Source organism: Engystomops pustulosus, chromosome 7 (assembly GCF_040894005.1).
Source record: "Engystomops pustulosus chromosome 7, aEngPut4.maternal, whole genome shotgun sequence".
NCBI lineage: Eukaryota > Metazoa > Chordata > Amphibia > Anura > Leptodactylidae > Engystomops > Engystomops pustulosus.
The window spans coordinates 82,034,743-82,060,249 of record NC_092417.1 but is presented as its reverse complement, the minus strand read 5'-3'; the positions used below and the strand labels follow the sequence as shown (position 1 = coordinate 82,060,249).

Below are 25,507 nucleotides of genomic sequence, written 5' to 3'. Positions count from 1 at the left end.
AATTGGTTTCCTGTGAAATGGTAGACTGGGTGTCTCCAAGGGCCTCATGGTTTTTCATGTGTCTTAAAATGACTCCTTAAGAACATGAAAAATTATACATCAAAGAAAACTTAGTCATAAAGCAAATATTTTTATTTCTGGTCAACGGATCTGGACCAGTATCCCCTTATAGTCCTGGGGTGTCAAGCCCAAAGGATTTGAGAGGAAGGAAGCCAAGAAAACGCCTATTAGACAATTGGGCCAACATTTAATAATGGTGTTTGGTACTGTTAGATTTGTTAATTCATACTGGTAACTGTGGTGGGCATGTCTTCTTATCAGGGGACTCTTGGGAAAAGATATAACATATTTTGGAAAAATGTCCCTGATTTTCCATCTTGATTAAGGTGTAGCCACACCCCTCTCACATGACCGAGGGGGCGGATCGATTATGTAGTTAAAAGTAACATGCCAGCATTGAATCCTTGTTGTCCATGGGGAATGCCTTCAAGCTGGCAGGGCTTCCAAAATTTTCATCGGTTTTCCCCACCGCGGATCTTTATGCCAATCCAATTAGTAAGAGGTCTGTCTTTTCTTTTATTTTATCCCCTTTTATTTTACTGTTTGCTGTTATGTATGTCTGTTATTTTACCCTTTTTGTAACCATTAAGCATTGTGCCTATTTTGCATATTAAATAGTCCTTTAATAAGTTTTTCCTTGTGCTCTATACGTTCCCAAACCTCTGGAGAGGGGAATTACCGCTAAGCCGTGTTACCGTGTGAATATCTTTGTGCTAGTAGTAGCTAAAGACAGGGTGTGTCCAGGTGAACTGTACTGCATCTAGAAGAGTGTGTATCTGGGTGTATGTGTGCGGTCCTGGTGTGGGCTTCTCGTAAGCCATAATTACGAGTGGTGGCAGCCGTTGTATGGAACGGGTGACTTTCGGGGTGCAGCGTGGCCCTGTGTAGTAGCGTTCCATAGGCACGTAAGTGGTAGGGGGGTACATAGTGTGGTTGTGCGCCCCCTGGGCTGTGCGTGTGTAGTGTCTGGGATCCGAATGCGTTTGGTTTCCCTGACATGAGAATTAAGCTGAGTGGGTTTGCCGTGTGCTAGGAGAGTAGGAATTAGCGTAAGGACGCCATTTTGTGTGAGTGGGCGGAGCTTAGGGCTAATTTGCGTGGTCCCCTGGCGTACGCGAACACCGTGTTTAGAACCCGGCGACTCGGGTTCGTGACAAATTGGTGGCAGCGGTGGGATACATTTTTTGTAATAGAGCGTTAAGTGCTTGGTTTAAGTAATTAACCCTTTCACTTAAGGACAGGTGGAATCCTTGCGAGGAGCACCCCAGTCTACAAGGAAAAACTCAGTGCTTATTGTAGTAAGACATACTGGTAAAACAGTCCCCTCCCCTCTTGTTTTTCTTTTCTATCTTTTATTTGGCAAGTAACTGCTAAGATGGCGGCTACTTATAAGAAGATGGATGAAAGTGACCCTACCTGGGCACTGTTTCTCCAACTGCTTGGAGAGTGTAACCCACAAACGCAGCTGGAAGCGTGTGAAGCTCAGCAAAGGTTGCAGGAGCGTCAAATCCAGAGAAAGCAAAGGTGGGATGAGTTTCAAATCCAAAGAGAGTTAAATCTGGCAAAGATTCAAGGCCAGAGTCAGCAACAGATGGCAAAGCGTCAAGCCCAGATGGAGCAAGAGTTTGGAGAGCGTCAAGCCCAGAGGGAGAAAGAGTTTGCGGATCGTAAAGCCGAGTTGGAGTTTCGAATGGAGTTAGCACGTCTCCGGTTGTGCAATTCTTCAGCCCAGAGCAATGGGCAGCAAGTTGTAATGGCCCGAGAGCCTAAGGGTGACAACAAGGCCGCATGGATAGCGGATACTAATTTTTCCAAGCCAGTAGCAGCCCTGCAGAGGCCTACTAAGGATGACTGGACGGAGGGTAAGCCTACCACCTGTGCCCCCTCTACTCCCACCCAGTCTGTGTTTAATATTGGTAGGTGTGGTGTATGTGACCAAATGGGACACCACAGCCCTAAATGTTTTGGGGGATTGAGGGACACCCCCACAACTAAGCTCCCTATTTCTTCTGTGTTTGGGAGAGTCAACCCTGATGGAGATATAGCATCTGGATGTCGATCGAAGAAAGTCCAGGAGTCTGAGATGATTCCTACTAATGTTTTACTGGGGACTAATCCAGGGCAGTTAGTCTCCCAGTCTGTGGTGGATGTTTTTCCCACCACAGTTGAAATGCCTAATAATGTGAACGTCACATGTACTACACTGGGTGGTATGGAGCCTAGCCTGTGTGATGATGATGACATTGTGATATGTCCAAAGAGTCTTGATGTGGTACCGGATCTGGGGCGAATAGTATCCAAGGATGTTGCAGATATTCCCCCAAGTGCAGCAAAAATGTTTTATCACGTCCCAGTCTTGGGTTCTCTGAATTATACTGTTTCTAACACCAACAGAGAACTGGACAGTGATAATGTGTTAGGTTCAAATGAGCCTGAGGTGATGCATGACCTGGGGCAATTAGCATCCAAGGATTCTGCAGATATTTCCCCAAGTGCAGAGGAGATATCAAACACTGCCCCATGTACTCTGAATTATAATGTTTCTTCCACCAATACAGGAATGGACAGTGATAATGTGATAGGTTCAAACGAGCCTGAGGTGATGCCTGACCTGGGGCCATTAGCGCCCAAGGATTCTGCAAATGTTTCCCCAAGTACAGTTGAACTGTCCTATAATGTCAACGTGATATGTGCACATATTGATTGTACTGTACCTTGCAATGACCAAACAATGTGTGCTGATAATAATGTGTTATGTCCTAACAAGGATGAGGTAGTGTGCAGTGAGGGTGAGTCAGGACTCTTAGCTGACCTGCTGACACCTGTTGTATCTGAGGTCACTAACAGTCCAAGTGTCCATGATTCAGACATTAGTCTGAGTTCTGAACATTTAGTAACCCCTGCAGAGGAGGCAATGGGGCTATCTTACAGCCCAGAGATGGTTACCAGAGAGCTCAGTGAGACGGTCTCTGTAACATGTGTATGGGCCACAAAGGACCAGAGGTGTGAGGCTGCTTCACATGTGGACAGCAGCTTGGCAGAGTCATGGGAACCGTTACTGCAGGTCTCACAGGATATTCCACTAGCTGGATTTTTGGGTATTCCTGAGACTAAAGTCCAGCTAATTTTGAACCTCTATTTGTTTAAAATGGGAATAGGTGTCGTGGAAACGGCTGTATATTTGTATTGTCTCACCAGTGGGGAGCCATGGAGATGGGCTTGTGAGATGATCTGTGGATCGATCTCCCATGCCATCTCTAAAAAGGGGAGGTGTCATAAATTATGGGTTATGAGTTCCCTTCTTATGATAGGAGAGTCACCTTTGCCCTATAAGATAACGTAATTAAGGACATGTACCATATGGCAACAGATCCCACCCCCCTCTGTGATCCCCTTTGTTCTCTTCCCCCCCTTATCAAAAGAATTGGTAACTAGTTTCCTCTGTCGCATAGAGGTGTTAATTGGTTTCCTGTGAAATGGTAGACTGGGTGTCTCCAAGGGCCTCATGGTTTTTCATGTGTCTTAAAATGACTCCTTAAGAACATGAAAAATTATACATCAAAGAAAACTTAGTCATAAAGCAAATATTTTTATTTCTGGTCAACGGATCTGGACCAGTATCCCCTTATAGTCCTGGGGTGTCAAGCCCAAAGGATTTGAGAGGAAGGAAGCCAAGAAAACGCCTATTAGACAATTGGGCCAACATTTAATAATGGTGTTTGGTACTGTTAGATTTGTTAATTCATACTGGTAACTGTGGTGGGCATGTCTTCTTATCAGGGGACTCTTGGGAAAAGATATAACATATTTTGGAAAAATGTCCCTGATTTTCCATCTTGATTAAGGTGTAGCCACACCCCTCTCACATGACCGAGGGGGCGGATCGATTATGTAGTTAAAAGTAACATGCCAGCATTGAATCCTTGTTGTCCATGGGGAATGCCTTCAAGCTGGCAGGGCTTCCAAAATTTTCATCGGTTTTCCCCACCGCGGATCTTTATGCCAATCCAATTAGTAAGAGGTCTGTCTTTTCTTTTATTTTATCCCCTTTTATTTTACTGTTTGCTGTTATGTATGTCTGTTATTTTACCCTTTTTGTAACCATTAAGCATTGTGCCTATTTTGCATATTAAATAGTCCTTTAATAAGTTTTTCCTTGTGCTCTATACGTTCCCAAACCTCTGGAGAGGGGAATTACCGCTAAGCCGTGTTACCGTGTGAATATCTTTGTGCTAGTAGTAGCTAAAGACAGGGTGTGTCCAGGTGAACTGTACTGCATCTAGAAGAGTGTGTATCTGGGTGTATGTGTGCGGTCCTGGTGTGGGCTTCTCGTAAGCCATAATTACGAGTGGTGGCAGCCGTTGTATGGAACGGGTGACTTTCGGGGTGCAGCGTGGCCCTGTGTAGTAGCGTTCCATAGGCACGTAAGTGGTAGGGGGGTACATAGTGTGGTTGTGCGCCCCCTGGGCTGTGCGTGTGTAGTGTCTGGGATCCGAATGCGTTTGGTTTCCCTGACATGAGAATTAAGCTGAGTGGGTTTGCCGTGTGCTAGGAGAGTAGGAATTAGCGTAAGGACGCCATTTTGTGTGAGTGGGCGGAGCTTAGGGCTAATTTGCGTGGTCCCCTGGCGTACGCGAACCCCGTGTTTAGAACCCGGCGACTCGGGTTCGTGACAGAGGGCAATACATTAAAGGGAACCTGTCATCACATTTTCACAAATAGAGCTAGTGACAGGTTCCCATACTGCCCTATTAAATAACTTACACCCCTTTTTTAGCTTAACAAATAGTTTCCCCCACATCCCCATAAATAAACTTTATCTTATATCATATGGAGACATGCTGTGATTGCAAGGGATAAGATACATACATGGGGTAGATGTTGCAGATGTAACAGGACTTTAGATGACATCACCCTAGTCACATGACATGACGTGCCCAATGATGTAACAAAACTCTCTCTCTCAATGTTCCACACAGCAGTGAAACCTGTCAATCAGTAACAATGAGACAGGGCAATGCAAGTCACATTTAATTTGCAGGACTTACATAGTGTCATTGAATTCACATCAGGAGAGTTAGATATATGTTTACAAACTGATTTTTTAACATTGCCGCCATGGAAAGGACCCATTTAGGGATAAGGGCAATGCTTTTTAATCATAGTTTTTTAAATTAATTTTAATATTTATTCTATTTATTTATTAATATGTATGGAAGGTTCTCTTTAACTGTAAATGTGGCTAGAAAGCACAAGACCCAGAAGGAGTACACACAAAATGGGCACTTTTAATATGGAATTGTTGCCATGTTATAAAGCTGATTTTGTTATAAGGTCGATCCATGCAAATATACTATTTTAAAGAGAGAGTACATTCTCACACCATCAGCATTTCACAATCCAGCTCATTCAGGTCCAGGCAAATGTTTAAGTAAAAATCTTTTTATTTAATTAGATTAAAAAGAATACATTATTTATCTCTTCCTCCTTCAACACATTTCGGACGTGGACATGTCCTTAATCATGGATAAATTACATCTTACACAGGCAACATTTAAAGTGTAACTGTAAAGCTATAGTGATTTTACCAAATTATTATATGTGATTCCCCCTTTGAAAACAAACAGCACGATGCCTACTTTGTGCTGCTCGTCCTTTTTTTTCCAAAGTTATGGCATTTTCTGTTCTGAAAGTGTTTGACAAAAATCTCTCTCACCACAGGTGAAGTGGGCGGAGACTAATATCTGTCACTCTATGCCCTCAGGCTGAGGGCAGCTAGCTTGCCCACAGATCCCATGATGCCTTGTGTTCTCTCTTAAACTAATTTTGCATTAAATTCATTTTGTTTCCACTAAATCCACTGCACAGTGCATATATAGGATGTATATGGTGACCAGTCTGGCAGCTTCCACCACATGGAGGAGCAGGGAACATGTAATAAGTGGTAGAAATCATTAGTACACCAGTTACATGCGGTCTATAGCCTGTGCTTTGTGAGCAGTAAGGGTTAATAACTTATCTACACAGAGCTGATACTGCCAATGACAAGGTGGGGGAAGTTAGCAGCGAGAAGAGCAGAGACAGACAGAGAAACTTCTGTAGAATCAGAGACTGGGATGGAGGGACTGATAGGGAACAGGGAGATCTTGTACCTCATTATTCTGTGCAGAAGACCTCTGCATTTACATTCAGCTCTGCTGCATTCACTGACACATGACCTCCTCCTCTGTGAGCAGGGAACAGCAGCTCCTCCCCTCCTCCCAGGAAACCAACCAGAAACGAAGTATAAACAAGATACGGACTCATATGGCTTATCAGCACATGGAGAGGAGGCAGCCATTACTACAATGAGGTAATGTGAGGGCTATAGCAAAGAAACTACTGCATATAGGTAATAAAGATAGTAGGCAAAGTTGTTTTACATCCCAAGAGCTATTGATTTGTGAAAAATAAAACACCTTTACAGTTACTCTTTAAATACATTAGCAAGCATTACATAATGGTGACATCTTCAAAGAGGGGCGTAGCTAACAATGTGTCAGGTGCTAAATGGGATCCTTGACCAGACTGCAAGTAATATGCATACCTTTTGATCTCAGACATGCACACAAAAAACAATTGCATTTCTATTAGATAATTAATTTTTTACCAACATAAAATGAAATAAAATCAAGCCACTATGATATTACAGAATTGCATATAAGACAATTATTATCATTTTTACTTATTCATAAATTTCTTTTTATAATGTAACAGCATTACATTTCTGTGAAGGAAAACGTGATGTTTCAGACCCCTGAATGGTACACAAGGTCACTTAGTTATCTTTTTATAGACACTCTCAGAATGAATGGGTTCTGAGAGGCGCAGGAAGTGATTTAAAATTGTCCACACAACTTCTAAATATGGCACAACAATAAATCACAGTCCAAAAAGCCTATATAAGATCCCTTTCACGAGCCTCAGTGCTTGGTGATGGTAAGGTTTCCCCCAGGTGAAAGATGATGTGGCCTTAGAGGGGCATGATTAAATCAGGTGCAGACACAGCTCTGCCCACCCAACAGGAAGGGTCATGGGTCCCTCCTACCTGGTATTACATCCAGAAGTTCTAGGGTCAAGGTTCTCAAGGGGAAGTTGTAGGGTCATGGTTCTGATATCATTGGATCCGGGTGAATCCCTGAGTTGCATTGATACCAAACCTGAACCATTTGCTATGGTCCTACCCAGAGATATTTATATCTCTGGACCCAAGGGTGCTAGAGCCTCAGGAATTGGACCACTATGATTGACGATCACAGATGATTCGGCTTCAGAGGTCCTTTGAAGCTACCCCTCCTGGAGTGATCGTAAACAACCTAGCTCAATTAGGCCAATTAAGCTGAGGCTGTGGGAAAATTGGGATAAGGCCCCCCTCCCCTGGTCACATTTATCACAGTTTCTTATAGTCAAACTTAGTGGTCCATTGTCACACCTTGATCGCACATCCATATAATGCCATATATACATGTGATAGACACAGGTCCAAGCTCTGGGACCAACAACAATCTGCAGAACTGTACACGAACAACACATGATAATAGTTGAGATCAAAGCTTAATTGCACCTCACCACAAAGCACGTCTTTCCATGGAGCTAAATGAGTTTTTTCCAGTCTATCGTTGCATATGTCCATGAGACTGCTGTAAAACACATCACTAAATACTGTTAATAGAGCTCAGGCAAAATAGCAATTGTTTGCATTTAAGCAACATTTGGGCCAGTTTACCTCTAATGTACCCAATGTGGTGAGGTGGGTGAGGTGGGTGTATCACAACGTTGTTTTGTTTCTTGTACTACTTTTTGAAACTTTTTTGGGCAACATGGTGATAAATACTCTACTACCTTCCTACCATCTCATCATTACTTTGGAATATATAAATGGAATGTTCCATATACGGATCTGATAATGGTGTTTATGTGCATATTCATAAAGGATGATCAAATGAGCACCTGCCCTTTCCCCATCATACCCTGCAGCTGTTCTCTGTCTTGACATCACACTGTCCCTGGGCACCAGCTAAGAGAATAGCTAAGAAAAGGCCTTAATTCTCAGTCAGACTCCACACATTGCTGTCTATTTTGGATTATATCCATCCATTCATTACTTCTGTGCTCGTAAATGAACCAAGACACGGGGCCAATGTCATTAATTCTGCAACACCCCTGCCTAATTTCTGCAATAAGGCCCTCTACCTAAAAGAGCCCTCTAGGGGATTCTGATCAACTCACATTTAGGGTAATGCAGTCAATTAAGGTAATTATCAGCTGGAGATACTGCTTGTGCAGGCAAGGGTTAAGCTTTCTAAAGTTATTGTCCAACTGTACTACTTCATGTAAACTGGAGTGTGATTGGAGAGTGAGCCACCACCTGACCAGGGTTTAACAAAACCCCTTGACAGGAAGGGGCAAGACCTCTTGGAACCCAGCTCTCTTACCAGAGAGATCTTAGAGCACATGCTCTGTCCACAGCTCTCCTAGAGAGCACATCTTCCACAAGACACACTGAGTGACCAGAGACAGTGTCTGTGCACCACTAGCACATCCTAGGACAAGCTGCAGCATCCACATCTGGACACCGCTACATCCCAGCCTATATCTACTACCAGGCTGGTGAATCTACTCCTGAGGATTACTCTCCATGACCACTCGAGTGGAATCATCCTGTAATCCGGCATTTGTAACAAGACTGTTTGGCCTGTTGCCTGCAGTTGTTCCAATAAAGATCCGTGAGTTATTTTGCACAACGTTGCTTCCATCTGATCCCTGGATACGGCTGTATCACCATCAAGGGCTCCCCATCCATTACTCAGGGACATATACTACAGACACTAAGGGGTTGCCCTAGGGAGAATCAGTATCTCAGCCTCTCCCTCCATATTTCTTGCACACACCACATGTTGGAGACCTGTCAGGCTGTAGGACAGCCCTCCGGTCCCCATACCAAGCACCGTGACATCAGCGTGCCTAGGCCGCAACTGCCAGCCACTCCGGTATTCTGCGCACCGGCTGCCTCCAGGCCCCAAGAAAAGGCTAGGCTCCGGTGGGGGATGTTGCAATTGCTTAACCAAACTCTTTGATATACAGCTTTATTGTTATCAGGCATTGTGCATGTTACAACACCTTGTGTGGTGCTGTATCTAAGATCTAAGATGAGATTAATATCCTTTTCTACAAGGTGTGTAACAATATATATCCCAGCTCTCATCAGATAATTTCTTTAAAGATTAAACCCCTGCCGTGGTAAAACATGGATTACTCTACATTCTCCATTTACTCTCCATTATGCTCCCAAACAAGGCTAAACAAAAAGCTGCTCTGACATGGTCCAAAAGAGAGCAGTGTTCCTGATGCTGTGTCTTGTAAAGGGATACTACACATAAATTGCATCTAGAAGGTACAACTGATGACTTTTGTATGTGTCACTGTGTCACAGAGCTCCTTCATTCAGTTGATTCATTGTATCTTATAAAGAGCCATTTAGCTTGGCCAGTCAGAACGAGACAGTAAGGTGGTTAATGGATCTTAGTGGCAAAAAATCCTGTTTCATTATCTCCTGTTGACAAATAATCCTGCAGGGCAGAATATTTAAGAGGCTTACAAGGAATCTGATAGAAAGTATAAAGGGGGAAGTTCATCGCTTATTCTAATGTTGAAGTCATTACAGGTGTTTTTTTACAAAGCATTTTTTGGAAAATTATTCTTTATTTTTAACTTTCAATAGAGTTTTATTGAGGTTTTAACATTTGAAATAATATATAACAATAAAGAGCAAATACATTTGTTATAAGAACAATAGGACAAATGCAAACTAGGTACCCACAGTATTACCATAAGAAAAGGAGAATAGAAGAGAAAAGGAAATCCCAGATTTATTAAAAAAAATAATAATTTAGACCATACTTGCAAACATTTTACAGGAAAGAAAAATATACCATCTTGGTAAGTGTGGCGATAAGTTCTAAATTATGAGAGAGAGGCTCTAAACACAGGCTAGCATTAGATGCTGCCAAAGCATTTGACAGTGTTGAATGGGAATACCTTTGGGCGGTCTTAAGAAGAATGGGGTTCGGTCCGGTATTTATTAGATGGGTACGGTTACTGTACTTGGTGCCGGTGGCATGTATTAGGGTCAATGGAGTAATTTCAGACAACTTTTATCTCGAGAGAGGAACTAGACAGGGGTGTCCGTTGTCGCCACTCTTGTTTGCACTGGCGATTGAGCCCCTAGCCTGTATGGTCCGTCAAAGTGAGGAGTTGTCGGGATTTCAGTATGGGGCAAAGGAAGACCGCATAGCGTTGTATGCGGATGACATATTACTGTTCCTGACGGAAACGGACTGTACCTTGCCAGTGGTGCTGGATTTGATTGTACGGTTTGGGAGATATTCTGGACTGATGATCAACTGGACTAAGTCCGCTCTTATGAAGATTGATCAGGTGACTTTGCCGGCCCTTCTTGTGGGAGATATTCCTATAGTAACGGAATTTAGGTATTTAGGTATCCGGATTACCGGGAGGGTAGAGGAATATACCGAATTAAATTTGCAACCGTTACTGGGGATTTTTAAAAATAAGATATTAGTCTGGAATAGGTTACCCTTATCAGCCCTTGGGAGAACTAACCTAATTAAAATGATTCTAATGCCACAGTTGCTTTATATTCTGCACAATGCCCCGGTGTGGATTCCCAAATACTGGTTCCGCCGATTTCACAATTTGTTTCGGGACTTGGTGTGGAAGAAGGGGGTTCCACGCATCAGACTAGAAAAACTGCAGCTCCCCAAACACCAGGGCGGTCTGGCATTGCCGAACACGTGGGTGTATTATTTAGCGGCCCAGTGCCAGCATATGAGTGGTTGGGCCAGAGAGGAAAGGGTGACTGACTGCCCGAAAACACTGCTACACTTGGGAGGCGACATGGGCCCGTTAGCCGCTCTGGAAGCAAGGAGGTTTCAGAGGATGGCTAGGGCTAGACCAACGTTGGGGTTGCTGCAGAAGGTGTGGAAAGTATATAAAGACTTACCTGGAGTAGAAAACTACACTAAATACACGCCTCTATGGGACAACCCCGTCCTAGGGGAAGTGTTTATGCTGGAGGATATGCAAAGGTGGGGTAGTAAAGGGGTGTGTTATCTATATCAGCTGTACTCTGATGAGGTATTGAAGTCTTTCCAGCAATTAAAAGATGAGTTTGGATTGCCGCAGTCTTGGTTTTTTCAGTACTTGAGGTTGAGACATGCTTTACAGACACAAGCCCGGTCCGGTTCATTAGAAATTAGCTCTATGGGAGTGTTGGAGAGCGTAGTCAAAACCCAAGGGACTAGAGGGGTGATTTCCTTGATGTATGGTTTCCTTCTCTCCAAAGTATTAGGAGATCCTATGGCTGAGACCAAAAGGAGGTGGGAGGAGGAAGTTGGGGAACTGTCGGAGGAAGAGTGGGCGGAGGCGACGGGTTCTCCTAGTGTCTTATCTATGAATGTCGCACAAAGGAGGTCTCAGCTGTTTTTACTGCACAGAGTATATAGGACGCCTTATGTCCTATGGAAAATGGGGCTGAGGGAGAATGCACGGTGTCCCAGGTGTCAAGAAGAGAGGGCAGATGGATGGCATATGTTTTGGTCATGTGCAGCATTAGAGAGCTTGTGGAAGGAGGCAGAGGACTTGATGGATCGGATATATAACATAAGGCTTCCTCATGATCCTAAGGTTGGTCTACTGAGCTGTATGGATGGACAACAGGGGACTCAGAATGAACGCTTGGCTGTGGCAAAGTTTCTATACCAAGTTAGGAAAAGCATTGCGAGGCACTGGTTAGATGCGGATCCTCCAGGGTTGGGAGAGGTGATAGCTATGACAAACAAAACTGTGTGGATGGAAATGAAGGTGTACCAGAAAAGAGGTAACCTTAAAAAATTTGAGAAACAGTGGCTTGACTGGGTGGAGTTTCCAGGATTAGCAACTGAGGAATTACGGAGAGGTTGGTCCAGGTTAAATTTGGGGAGTATACTGGGGCAGTAAGAGTTATCTAAATCTATTGAGGGCTACAATGGTTGCGTGATGACTGGATGGATCAAGGAAAGGCGGCAGTCCAGGGAGCTGTTGGGTGGGGGGGGGGGGGTATGGGGATTGTTATATTTGTTTATACTGAATGTATATTTGTATTATTGCACATTGACTACTGACAATTTTGTATTGTGCATATTCATGCTATAAGGGAAAGCAATAAAAGTTTCTGATTTAAAAAAACACAGGCTAGAGGCCAGGACAATCAACACCCCAGCAGTGCTCACCCAGGCCACCTCATAACATTAATGGGGGGGGGGTGCCTCTTTACATCATTTTCCCAGTTCAACTATAGGTTATGGCCTACTAACTAAAGGTCACAGATATAAATCCCCAACATGATTCATAGATCAAAGGAAATGGGGCATAATCCATATTTCAGCTTCTCAAAGGTCCCTGATAATTACAGGTAGGCTTCTGCAGTTTCTATGTCAACAGTGAAGAGGTGGCTTCACTACAACAGGAAGCAATTACCTAATTACTAAATTATTACCACTAAAACCATCATGCCTATTATGTACGCATGCACATTATTTGGATATTATGAGGGAAAAGCTGGAGTTAAAACCAGGTATATAGGATGCCCATAGGGCAAGATATCAACCAATAAAATAATCAGGCATACAGGATTGGTTTACACCTCCTAATGATACAAGGCAATTATCCTATGCCAGGCCTCCTGGTGTCATCACAAGCAGGGGGGTAGTTAATGAATCTTAGAATCTATTTAGATGAACGTCTCCAGCTAAAAATGATCATTCTTTGGGGGTCCCAGGGGTACAGTTTTATCAGGCCTTTCTGCTATGTTATGTTTTCTTTATAATTTTTCATTTTACCAAAGCGTTATTTTTGCATTGCATGTTTATGTTTAAAGTGTTAACCTTTTTGTATAATAACCCTTTTTAATTGTAAGCACTGTCCTTTTGATATTAACTTCCATTTAATAAAAACCTTCATGTGTTCTAACAATTCCATAACTCTGAGGAGACATTACCTTCATTGATTGCTTAATTTGTGACTGTAATATTATCTTGGTGCAAATATATACCCTAATCCAGGACCTCCTTTCCCTCGGACACACCCATCACACATGCATAACTTTCTGGGAACATCCCATAAAACAATTAGAAGATATGAGTGAGTACATTTTATTTAATCATTGAGAGGACAAATACTATCGCAAAAGAGATTTATAGCTCACTTCTCCAGGGAAACGTGAAGACCCCAACCCAAGTTTTAGTGTAAGAGGACCTTAAACAAGCTGTTCTTCCATAGCAGAGGGTGTGGAAATCACCCTAAAGGAATCCCGTAGGGACTGGAGGTGTATCTGGATATATCAGAAGTGTTTCTTAGGAGGTGCATCATGGACTACCTTAAAGTAATTCAACAACCTCACACACGTCTGATGTAAAAAGTTGCCAATTCTGAAGACCCTTCATTGCTCACCTCCATCCTCTCAACTTCATTCCCAAGGAAAGTCAGGATTATTAAATGGGGGGGCCAGGGGGCAATGGGAGGAGATCAGAGAATGTGACCCACACAACCTAATCCACAGTGCTAGGGAGTGAGACAGTGCTGGGGAAAACACTTCAGGACATTTCTTGGCAGGCAACCATACAACTGAATGCAAAGGAATGAATGGGCAAGCTAATTGTTCTATACAGACCCGGAAAATTACATTTTTTGATAATGTTTTCCAAGCAAAAGCCATGAGTGCATCCAGCAGGCATTGGATAATAAAATGCTTTAAACCACCCTGAATGTGTCCCAAAGGATTTTTCTTGGACATGGTAAAAATTCTTAGGGCATGTTCACATCACGATTTGATCATCTGTGGATACACTAAAAAAGGTTACCAACACAAAGGAATGTCTTTTTATAGATATTAGTGTAAAAAACCTATCCAACAAATGTTTTCTAGGCTAATTAATGCTATAGTACAAAAAGGACACTTTGCATGGTACAAAAATGGACATTTGTGGTGCTGTTATTTTATCCTCAATATGTTGCGTTGTGTTGAGTTGTTAAACTTTGCTTTCTATTTTCCTCCAGTGATACATCAGTGACTCCAGCCTTGTCACATGAATTATAGATATATACTGTATAAATGTTTCTGTTGGAATACAGTCTATGCTGGTGCTCAATATATGACAGGAAGCTAAAATCTGAAAGAAGTTCCATTATCTAGCATTATTTGCTTCAATGCAAAGTGGCCCAAGTTTTATATAGTTATCGATTCAATTCATATATCAATTCATATATGATATATATAATCTATTTTACATGAAATATTTTCTATTTAACACATTCTGCTGTGAAGAACAGGATTGAGTGGCCATTTATACAGTCCATCAATCCTAGATCTCCCTTGTAATACAGCATTACAGATTACTAAGCAGCACTGGGTGTTGCAGCATGAGCCATCTGAATGCACTGGAGCTTGACCAGTTCTGATTACACAGACCTTGTCATACAATAATCCACACTTGACATGCTGAAATAGACTCACAATAAGTGTGTAACATGGCCATTAACTCCTCATCAGACCATCACAACAAGGCAATAACACAGGTTCTTCCCTTAAGACATTAATTATTGTTAAAAAATGTACAGGATATTTGAAGAGGCTGCGCACACTAATGCATGAACAAATTGCCTGAAAGCACACGTTACACCCATACTATAGAAATATGTAATATTGTACACAGCACCAGGAGGTTACTGTCAAATTCTTAACGTATTTATTCCTGTACAGTCTTGCTTCAACTATCATTTGGGACTACTGATCTGAGAAGTTTTCTATAGGTAGTTCAATATAAATTACAGAAAACAGCTCTGGTATGACAATCGAAGATTCACTGCTAGACAGTTTATCGTCTTTGATGCCAAGATTGTAGCCTGTGGTTAATGTGACCATTTGTACTTTGCTTGTGGCACAAAACGAGAGAACCATTTATAACAGAGCAGAAAAATGTGTTTCTTTTCTTTAAATTCAAGATAAGAGTAGATTCTTAACATGAGAAATGTCAATCAAACACTGGTTTAATTTGCAATGTGTGAACCAGCAATGATGACTAAAAAACACTCCTACTACAGTAGCTCTGGGAAGTACAGAAAAAGTAGTCGTAACCAAGCCAAGATTCCTTTAAGGGTGCTATACACCTCTCCCCCATATGAGAATTCTAAATTACACATACGAAAGGGTTTACAGCTATTACCCAGTAAGAAATAAGTAAGTACAGTAAGAATGACACAGCAATATAAAGTGTATAAATGTCCTAAATTATTGTTGAACAAGTAGATAGGAGATATGTAAGTTGACTACTTAAATAGTAAATTTGCAATTAAAAAGATTAAGCTGACGTATCGCATTACAAGCATGTCTTATACCCAAAAGCTCTTGTATTTGAATATGCATATACCTCTTATTTACTGCTCTGTGCACTGCAAATGCAGAATGTATGACTCATCAAGCAATGCATGCATTACCCGCTGTTTTATACTGTGTTTTATTCTATGTTTGAAAAAAAAAAAAATTTCTTAATAAAAATTTACAGTTTAAAAAAAAAAAAAGATGAAACTTAGTCAGTACAATCCTATTAAAGTGATAGAAAGTTATTTTATTTATTTTTTTGACCAATAATCTAAGGACAAGAGACACACAATAAATACATAAAACAGTGACCTTTGCATTTTGGTAGAACAGTGATGTTGTGGTTAAGTAAAGTATGACTAAACTTTACTTCCACCAACTTACATAAAATGGATACCTACATTTCTGCCACCTGCTGGAGATGCGAACTGAAAACAGACACTTTTTCTCATATTTGGTGGGAATGTGACAAAATTAAACATTTCATGGATCCGCTACTCCAGACTATTTGCCCTGCTTCCCCTCCTTAAGCCTCAACTTCTTTTTCTTCAACTAGTATGTTTAAATAAACTATGAACGCAGTTACTACTATCAGCCAAAACCCAGATTCCAGTACATTAGCACCAGTCTAACCTCCATCGGCAGAGCAATGGATAAAAAAGGTGCCACAACTTGCTACTTTAGAGGAAATGATCTCTTAAAATAAAATATAAAACCCAATAAAAGAAAAGAAAGAAGCAACAGCCCTTCTTAGAAGTCCTTTGTTCTTTATTCACACAGCATAACAGCAACGTTTTGAGTCCAACTGAATCTTACTCATGCAACAATGTTTTGCAACAATGTTTTGCAACAATGTTTTGCAACAATGTGAGTCAGTGCAATATTTATTGGTATAAAATTATTTGATCTATGGTTTGAAATTTATTATTTTGAATACACAAATGATAAAACTTATAAAACTTAAAATTAAAATATATCCATGAATGGATTAAATATGTTATGTAAGGTGCAGCAAGTTTATACTTTAGCACAGCATAAGAAACTTGTTTAACAGTTCTGAGTTCTGTAATAATCACTGATCTTAATTAGTTAAGTGCTGCCAAATTAGGACATCCCATTCTATGGCTAGATTTTAATGTTTGCTCTAGAATTTCTTCATCAATGTGGTAGTGTGAAAGGATCATCAGATGGGGTGTATTAAGCTCTTTTTTTATTCCATAAACACTATGGTGGAATGATGAAGTGATGTGCGCTCACATTGTTGCCCTAAGAGTCAATAAATAGTCATCTGTGGAGACCAAATGGATGGGTGCGGAATAATAAACATTAAACGCCCTGGAGATGTTTGGATTGCGTATTCATCGGGCAGATATATCAGAAGGGCCAGTAACACAGTAATACCTTCCAACCCTGTGATATTCCATTATTGACATTGGCCTTCTGATTTATTTACTGGATTGGCTTCTTTATGATGCACGTTGAAGGAAGCAGGGGAGTTTTGGTAATCCTGAAGATTAAGTAAAATATTAGCAGTCTCCTGAAAGTAAGGGACAGTTGGCATCACCATATGCAACATGTTCTGCCAGAAACCATTCAACACATTGTCCCGGCAGGAGCCAAGATAAAACGGACCGATTGTCAAAGTACGATGTAATATGGATCCAATGGGATGTCCCTCTACAACCATTTCTTGGATCAGCTTTTAAACAAATATTCTTAACCTGCGCCCTGCCAGCAGGGTTTGTGTTTGGAATTTTGGGCCACTCTAAAAAGATTAATTGCATATTAACATGTGTCTGTTGCCAAACAGGAAAAGGCCAGCAGTGTCCATTTGCTTAAGTATAAATTGTGGCCAAATGAAACGTCTGGCTGGATAATTATGATGCCGTCACTCTCTGCTCTGGACTTCTTACACATGTCCTTTATTAACACAAAGGGAGTTATTTATCATTGGTTTTGCAAGGCTTTTTTGGTGTAAAAAAGTCTCAAAAACGTCTCATTGAAGTCTTTTGTGACTTTTCACTTCTAAAAGATTACACATGACTATTTTTTTCGCAACTTCATTATTCTGGTGTAAACATAGACCTACTGCTAGTGCAATGCTGTGCTAATCCATCACTCATGACAAGTCGCATTGTCCCTCCAGGTCCGTGCTGGGATATGCACTAGACAGTGAGTAGAGCATAAGAACATTTATTAGAGGTCAACGCCACTTTAATAAATCTGGTAGGCAGCAAAACTCCAAACACAGACTTAAAACTGTCCCCCAAACACTGTATTTGATTGTTGGATTTTGCATATTTTTCAAAAGTATTCAATATTGTTTAGAAACTAAGAAAACATCAAGTGACATCAAACATAATATGTATAAGGAAAGGAGGGGTGAGAATATAGATTAACCCTATTGAGCCTCTATTGAGGTAGACTGTACCTGTTAAAAGAAACACTGAAGGCCTTGTTCCACTTAAATAGCATAAGGAGGTAATAAACCTAAAAAGAATTGTTTGATTTCCAGACAACAACCTCAAAATTATAAGAAATAGCAAACGATGATGTCATTTACTAGTGAAATGACTTCTAGGTTGTGAATGGTTGCTATGGAAATCATTTCCACTCTTTCTTTACATTAACATTATACACAATCTTATATGAGAACAATATGTAACGTTCCTCAGCAGTAATTCACAGATGAATAAGTATTACAGGTAATGAATGCAGCTCAGGTCATTACAGAGCACACCAATCCTGTAATATTAAGGAATTATAGAGCCATTGAGTTGACAGGTGGTTGTAGTTTACAATGTAATGAAGGACAATCTCGTCACTGCTATATCTAATGTTTACCAGTCCCACATGTCATATGCTGGAGACAAAATACAGCAGAAGAGTATCTACCCCCATTCATTCTGTACAAAATATCACAATTCATATATGAGATATATCTATATGTGTAGAAAAAATACAGGTCTAAACTTATTTCCAAGGCAGGTCAACTAAAGATAGTGATGAACTGCTAGCGATAATGCTGAAACACATGTAGTCTCTTCATGAGGGCAGAATAGCAGGTCACATGTCATATATCATTATAGTATTGTTATCACTCTGTTTTACTTCTGTCTACACTTGACATGAGTATAATACTGTTACAGCATTATTGTTCATATAAAGTTTCGCATTATTTTACAACCACAGTGCTTCTAGTCTATGTTTCTCATATACAAGATTTATAGAGGATCTACTATTAAAATCCATCAAGATAAACCAGGGACACTGACTTCTAGATCCAGGCACCGTGACCGTGGTCATCTCAAAGTCCCCCTGCACTTCCTGCTGCTGCTAGATTATATAGGCAGAGGGAGAAGGGAGAGAGCGAGACTTGTTCTGCTCAATGTCACAAAGGCTTCACAGCCTGCCAATCTGCAGCACTGAGAGGCTCTGGTGACACCCACCAGGCACCCACATTAGCATACTTATAAAAGTTGATTTTAGAAGGAAGGAGGCCATGGATAACAAATATAAGAAGATAAACACAGTTACAGTGCCTGGATCTATGAGCAAGTGTCCCTGGTTTATCATGAGGGATTTTGTTGGTAGATTTCTTTTAAGTCTCATCAAATAATAGACAATTAAAGGACAATAGTAAAAACAAATTGTGGAAATTGAAAATATTCATTTTGCTATAGCGGTCTGAATTTCTGTGGAATATGATTCTTATTAATATCTCATCTGCTGGAGTATGTTATCACACATAGACGTGTTATTACATAGAGGAAAAAGAAACAGAACAAAACTATGTAGAGCTTATCACAAAGACCAATGCAACGAAATACAAGAATGTGCATGTTACACTGTATTCCCAGAAGCAGGAGAGCAACAGGGACTACATACATCATATTTCATACATTTATTTTGGAAGTGTCCCTGAATCCCTAATAAATAAATCCAATTGAACATCATTGAATGTGTACATTGTTTCACAACTTCCCTGAACAATGAAATAGTTTGGCAGAAGATGGAGATTCAGTTAACAAAATGAGTGGAAAGTCCCAAAGCTGGACTTCAGGGTAATATGTACATCCCACATACTATTGAGAACAGTAAAGCTCAGTAAATTGATACAAAGGTTACCAGTGATTTTCTAAGTGGAGATAAGTCCTGCTTGAATTAGGGGTGAGATTATTCTTTTAGTAACAATACATCTGGTGCTACCCTCGCATGAATAGACTATCTATTCCATCCCTCCGCCTAACTGTTCCTCCACTCCCCCCTGGAAGAAATGGGGAGGTAAGGTGTTTCACAGATGATATAATTCTCAGGGATGAGACTAAATTATTACTCAGCAGAAGATGGGGGAGGGAGTACTGTGGCATCTATCCCCATAGGTTTAAATGGCCTCTGCTGTGCATACATTATGCCTCCATCTGCCAGTATATGTCAATGGGTACGCTCAGCGTATACATCAGGAGGTTTTGCAGCATTTACAGAGAGCATAGGTGTGAATTTAATAATAATATTAATTTATGTAGCACCATCATATTATGTAGGGCTTTACAACTTATAGGGGACATATATAAATAAAATACTACATTTCTACATTATTGTCATATGGGACAATAGGTGTGAGGACCCTACTCACAAGAGCTTACAATCTATGAGGATGAGGGGGTGACACAAGAGCTTTTATAATGGTCCAGCCATTCTTTATAAGGGAACAGAATAAAATAATGCAATAAATAAAGGTGCTGCTGCTTGAACCAGCCATCAGACTCCATCTTAAATACACAGTCCAAAGTCAATGGGACTGCAGAGACGCCTGGAGCTTGATATCTGGTGTTTGCTAGATAACAGATAGATAGGCAGAAATATGTGGTAGGTAGGTAGGTAGGTAGGTAGATAGATAGGCCTTTAGATGTAAAATGACAGACTTGGTTTCAAGAATATAGACATACAGATCCTCCTAGGAACATGGACCAAGAAAGAGGATGAATCCCAGGTGCCCTCTGGATACAGGGAAATCTCTGTCTCTGCCCTGAACAAAAAGAACACCAAGCAGGACCAGAGCTCAATTGTGTCTAAGCCATTTTAGACCTTTAAGACCAGGTCTGATTTTTTAAATGTGCCCTGTGTCATTATAGGAGGTTATAACTTTGTGACGCTTTAACATATCCAGGGGATTTTGAGATTGATTTCTTGTCACACATTGTATTTCAAAGTAATAGAAAAAAAATTATGTAAATGTTTTTATGTAAATTTTTATATCTTTTGGGTTTAGTTATTAAAAAAATATAAATTTGGCAAAAATTTCTAAAAATCATTCATTTTCAAAGTTCCAAATTTTCAGCTTTTCAGGCAGATAGTCATAGCACCCAAGTAACTTTATAACTAACATTTCCAGAATGTCTGCTTTACATCGTCATAGGGTTTTATGCATCCTCTCTGTTTTCTAGCTTGTTTGGAGGTTCAGAATTTTTGGTGCAATTTTTCTCCTTTTTATGAAAATCGCCAAAACCCTTATTTAGAGGCATCTGCTCAGTTTTAAGTGACTTTGAGAGGCCTAAACAGAAGTAAAGCCCCATAAATTAGAAACTAAGACCCTCAAAGTGTGAAAAATCAACTTTAAGAAATGAGTTAACCCTTTAGATGCTTCACAGGGGTTAAAACAAAATGGAGGTGTAATTTATAAGCTATAATTTTTTTTAGACAATATATTAATTTTGCCCAAATATGTATAAAAGTATTAAATGACAAAAAACTCCACAAAGTTTGATATTTCTCCCGAGTATGAGGATGTCCCATTTGTATTGGTAAACTGCTTATGGGCACACGGCCGGGCATAGAGCGGAAGGAGCGCCATTCAGAGCAGATCTGCAATGTCACATTTTACAGGCTATAAAATGTTTCTTTTTTTGTAATTTGGACAAATGGGGGATTATTTTTTTGTGGATGAGATCCACTTTTCTGGTACATCATTTACGGGGGGGGGGTTCAATAGCTAATAATCAGATTTTAATTACTCTTTCTTGGTGGTGGTTAAAAAAATCATTAATTCTTGTTTATAGTTTTTAGCATTTTTTTCCCTGGACGTTCACCATCCCATAAAAATAATGGGGCACATTTACTAAAGGGCCTGCAGACGCAATTCCGATGGGTTTTCCCGAATAATTCCGATTTGCATCATTTTGCACTGAATTGCCTCAGGTTTTGGCGCATGCGAAGGCACGGTGCCGTGACAGAAATGGGGGCGTGGCCGTGAGACAACCCGACGGATTCGGACAAACGGCTGAATTGAAAAAAAAAATTGGGTCGCAAGATCAGCACCCCAGAACTCCGGTGAACCCCAGAGCAGCAGCGACACCTGCCGGATATTGGGCGCACGATCTTAATGAATCCCAGCAGGCCCGAATCTTCATCGGACAATGCGCCGCGGGATCGCAACTGGACCGGGTAAGTAAATGTGCCCCAATGTGTTATCTTTTTTCTATGGGTCATCACGATTATGCCATTTATATGACTTTTTTTATGGTCAACTTGTTTTACAGAATATAGAACTCATTTTGTGAGAAGTTTGCTTGTTTTTGTATCGCCATGTAACAACGGGCAGAACATTTATATTTTTTTGTTTGCAGGGCTGTTTTAGAGCTTATTTTTTGTGGGAAAAGCTGAACTTTTAGGGTAACTTTTATATGGGGAAAATGTCATAATTTTTGTGAGGTTTTTTGAGTTTTTTTTACGGGGTTCACTGTACAGGTTCAGTGACAATTTAATTTTATTGTACAGGTTGTTACATATTTTTTGGTTGTCATGTTATGGACGTTGTGTTTATTTTGGTGATTTTCACTTTTTATGTTTTATTTGATTATTGCATGGGATGGAACTTCATGGGACTTACTGTTTTATTTTGTCCCAGCTGTTTGATCCCGGCTGTTACTGCGGGATTCTGGCTACCATGTAGCACCGGGGGTAAATATGGTACAAAGATGACCTCCATGGGAAGATGACACCAGTAAAGAAAGGAGAAAAACACATATAGATAAGAATAAGCCACTCCATTCTCAGCTCTCAGTCTGACCTCTACCACTATGCAGCCTACATAGCACCGCCAGAGTCCCCCTACTTCAATCCAGACTGCCTTGATATTCTAGAGAGAGAAGCCACTCATTTCCATGCTCTGGCCAGAGTTCTCATCTATGGATACCTCTATTTCAGAGCTGAGAGGGAGAACTACTCCCTGACAATGGATGAAAACATCTACATCATTGGAGACTGGCTGTAGTAGCCTCATACACACAGATAGACAGCACAGTCAACAGGAGCTGCATAAAACTGCTTAGCATATGCCGACTCCATATAATAAATGGCTGCACAAAGGGAAACTTTTTAGGAAGGTGCACAATGAACTCTCACGTAGGCAGCAGTGTGGTAGACTATGCCATCACTGACATGGACTCTGCAAACATTGGTGCCTTAAAAGTCTCCCCGCAATCTCAGATCACGACCAGCATGCTTCTGTACATCAAGTCTACCAAGTATATGCACAAAAACCCTCAGAAGACCAGCCTCTTCTGCTTCAAGATATAAAGATACCCCAAACAGCCCAGAAGTCATGGAAAAGCTCCAGAACTTCTACACAACCATGTATGAGATAAACCCACAGGGGATACACCAAGCCTTGACAGAGCTCAACCATATACTGTACAAAATGGCAGAAATGTCTGATGTATGGAGACCACAACCACAGGAGGTCAAAAGGCAAATGTCTTTACAGATGGTATGAGAAAGAGTTCAAAGCCCACGGAAGATCCCCAAACGACCTCCAACAAGAAACACAGAGGCCCAAACAATGCCAGCCTGAGGAAAGCATAAAACAGCATGTAACCTCAACATCAATTCTAGTCCATACTCCATAAAAAATAAAAATAAAACCATATCTCCACCAAGCTCACCCAGCTCCAAGATGCCCTCCAGGACAACTCATTCTGGGAACTATGGCACCACATGGGCAGAGTGGGTGAAGGAAAGCAACCTCCATATGCAGAATAGCAACATCTGGCACCAATACTTCAAGGATATCTACAAAGATATCCCAACAGAGGAACTAAACCAAAAGCAGAAAGACATCAGAACAAAACTAGAAGCACTTGAGGAAAAAAATCAAAGACTTCCAAAACCCTCTAGGTGCCCCAATAACCCTGCAGGATATAGCAGAGAGCATCTTCCCCATAAGATGTCAAAAAAGCTGGTGGCCCAGATGGCACCGTAGCAGAGATGATAAGATACAGTCCTCCTGAAATACAGGCAGCAATAGCCTGCTCTTCAACATCATGCTAAGTGCCAGCTACTTCACACAGACCTGGAACCAAGGCCTCAGGATGATAAGATGCTTGGGGTTTACATAGACTACCCTGAGGCATTAGTTATATTTTTTTGCCCATAAGGACTAGAAAAATTGCAGTACATTAATATTTTTCAATAACCATTAATTATTACCAACAATAACCGAAGCAACCTTCATTGTATAACTCTGCAGTAAGAATCTTTACACCGATTTGGGGGGGGGGATTTATGAAGCTGGGCCCTCCCTGCCCACTTGGGCATCAGGAATTGTGACTTTTAAATGGCTTGTATGCCAAAAAATACATGCAATGACAGATTCTACCCATTGGTACCATGAGGAATAGGCCAAGGACCTGGATTTCATGCAGATGGTGAAATGTTTTCTCCATACAGACGCCAAAATATACTGTGGTGGGTTCCCCTATTGGTTAGAGGTTGTGGCTATAGTCCGATGCTAGAGGCACCGTATTTCCGTTCTAACCCTCAGTCAGCAACTTCACTCATCTTTTGACCTTTTCTTCTTGCATCCTGGTTCTTCTTGTGTAGACTAAGTACAGTGCAATGCAGCACCATTCATTCTTGTGCAGAAATATCTCACAACTCCAAATAGTACATTTTGTCATTTCTCCACAGCTTGCCTCACATTCTTATCCATTCACAAAAATGTCAAGCAACAAACCATTCCTTGAAGCAAGTACTGAAATCCACATGAGGAGCTTCTCCTACAAAGCACATGAAGGCTGGCAGTTTATATGTTGTCCTAGCTATTTGTGAATCTCTATAAATATGTTATTAGAGAATACTCATCCTTTACCACTCCATACAGGGGGCTAGTAACCGGCTGTCAGCTATCTGCCAGGCACATGTCCTTAGCTAGGTCACTGCTGTATGCAGTAAGCAACATGTTAAATTCAGCAGAAATCTAATTTTGGCTGTGTGACAATAGATACATGCAGCTATCAGAATGAGAACATTCAGAAATTCTGTCTGTAAAGCCTTAACCCTCTATTCATCAGACATAGTTCTACATTCTTAATACAAAATAACAGCACTGTAAGAAGCTGCATCTTTTTATACATAGACCAACAGACCTGGTACCGTCAAACTTGATACTGCAGGGTCCTACAGACGGTCAAGTATGAAATGCAACACATGTCCATTTAGGGTGTGCACTTACCCTGCAGGTGACAGACTCATGCATGGCTATAGGTCATCCCCATAGGAATTATCGTTGACATTCCTCCCAGGCTGTAAGTTAGGTTTTCATCCTGAGACACTGTGTGCTGGGCTGCATCATTATGTCTGAAACCTCCTTTCTCAGCTGAAGTCTCAAGTTCCAGCCTGGGATTCCCTTCTCCACCCACTTTACAGATACTTAACCCTAATCCTGCTGAACATTTCCTGCAGGAGTCAATAAATAATCAGTGATAATAATGATACATGTTATATTAACAAAGACTGGCTTCTACATAAAGCCCCCATTCTCCTCAGTATGGCTCACTTCCCTATCAGTATGTCTTTGGAGTAAAAAGGAAACTAGGTACCAACGGAAACATCCACAACTCCAGATGTTTTTCCTGGTCAGTGATTCCAGTACCACAAGACGAAAGTGTTAACCACTGTGCCAATTACATGTCA

General features: G+C 40.9%; 1 protein-coding gene across 1 annotated transcript in view; it reads right to left on the bottom strand.

Annotated features, from left to right (window-relative positions):
- ZNF469 (zinc finger protein 469) overlaps positions 1-25,183 on the bottom strand; it is a 376,655-nt gene extending 351,472 nt beyond the window's left edge. Inside the window, exon 1 of the mRNA XM_072117100.1 lies at positions 25,047-25,183. The gene's annotated coding sequence lies outside the window, so the exon portion shown is untranslated. The remainder of the gene's footprint in view (positions 1-25,046) is intronic.
- Between the last annotated feature and the right edge of the window lie 324 nt (positions 25,184-25,507).